The following is a 1,427-nucleotide window of genomic DNA, read 5'->3' on the forward strand; positions in this document are numbered from 1 at the left end:
CAGCCGCGGCGCCTGGACCCTGGAGCGAGCCCCAGGGCTGGCGCAGGGTGAGGCAGCTCGCYTCCCTCCCAAAGGCTGGGACGCAGCTTTGCATCCACTCTGCCCTTCTGGGAAGGTTTAATACACATTTAAAAATAATCATCATAAAAAAGTGTAATTGCACGTAGTCTTTTGCAAACACACACAACCAGGAAATTTGCAACTGGTCTCAGGCATATTCCTAGAGTCTGTTACTCAGGTGCTTTAGACTAAAAACCCTCATGTTTTCAGGACCACAGCCATGCACTGACAGCTCCAGCTCAGGAGAAATGTCTACTACTACCAAGTTATTCAGTAATTGCCCTGTATGAAATGTCRTGTGCCGTTTTTGAATTGTTTGATACTGCCCACTACAAGAATGTTTCTTTAGAGAGACACATTTTTGAAACAGATTCTCATTTAAGCCTCTGTGGAACTCTGCTAAATTAAATGAGAGAAGACATCAGCTCCAATTCCAAATTTTCCTAACGCCTGAAACCAGAATTTTCCACTGCTTGTGCCAAGTAGTCTGTGTAACAGCAACACGATGGAAGCATGGTTAAAGATACTTCACAAGAAATAAAACTTGTTTGGATAAATTCTTCATAAACCATTTCTACACCACTATGCACAAAGCATCAAGAAGAAAAAACAATGCCTACAATATAACCAACTCTCAGAAAAATCCAGAGTCCTACAGTCATAAATTTTGTTATTGGAAAACACAGACATTGCTCTTCCCAAATTAAAAATTGAATGTGGGAAACCAAGGTACTTTGATGCTTCCCTGATGCCTGGTTGATGGGCCGAAACAACTGCTGACACGATTTAGTTGCAGGTTGTTGCAAATCTACTGCAAGCCCAAGTAAGTCCCCACCTGCCCTGGTTGCACCACCAGCAACAGCTGAAGACACTCCACTGTACCCACCTCTGCATATGTACATTTTTGGTCTATTCAAAAAAAATCAATACAGGGTTTCCTTTGCCACTAAGGGAAATCACAAGGTACCTCTTTAGAAAGTGGCTATATCAGTAGCCGAACTAGGRTCTCCTATACTTTCTTCTTCAGTGTCTGTTTCTAGAAACAGCTCTAATAACAGCTGATTATTGAAAGCATTTTGAAATTTAAAAGTCTATGGAAAGTGTTTTATGACTAGTAAATAAACTAAAAACAACTACAAACTGGTTAAAACAGGCAAATCAAAACAGGCTGCTGATGCATCAGAAAGATTTGTCAGTGCTGTGTAAGGCAGGGCCCAAGGGTTAATTGCAAAATTGATTATTTCATAGGCTAYTTCTTCCTTTTATCAGTAATGGAAATATAAAGGAGATTTAAATTAGTATAATTAAGCAAACCTATATTTGCATTAGTTCTTGAGTTTTCAGCATTTGCATAATGCTGAAAACCT

This window comes from Rhea americana, unplaced genomic scaffold (assembly GCF_003343005.1).
Source record: "Rhea americana isolate MKP2758 unplaced genomic scaffold, rheAme1 scaffold_99, whole genome shotgun sequence".
Lineage (NCBI taxonomy): Eukaryota > Metazoa > Chordata > Aves > Rheiformes > Rheidae > Rhea > Rhea americana.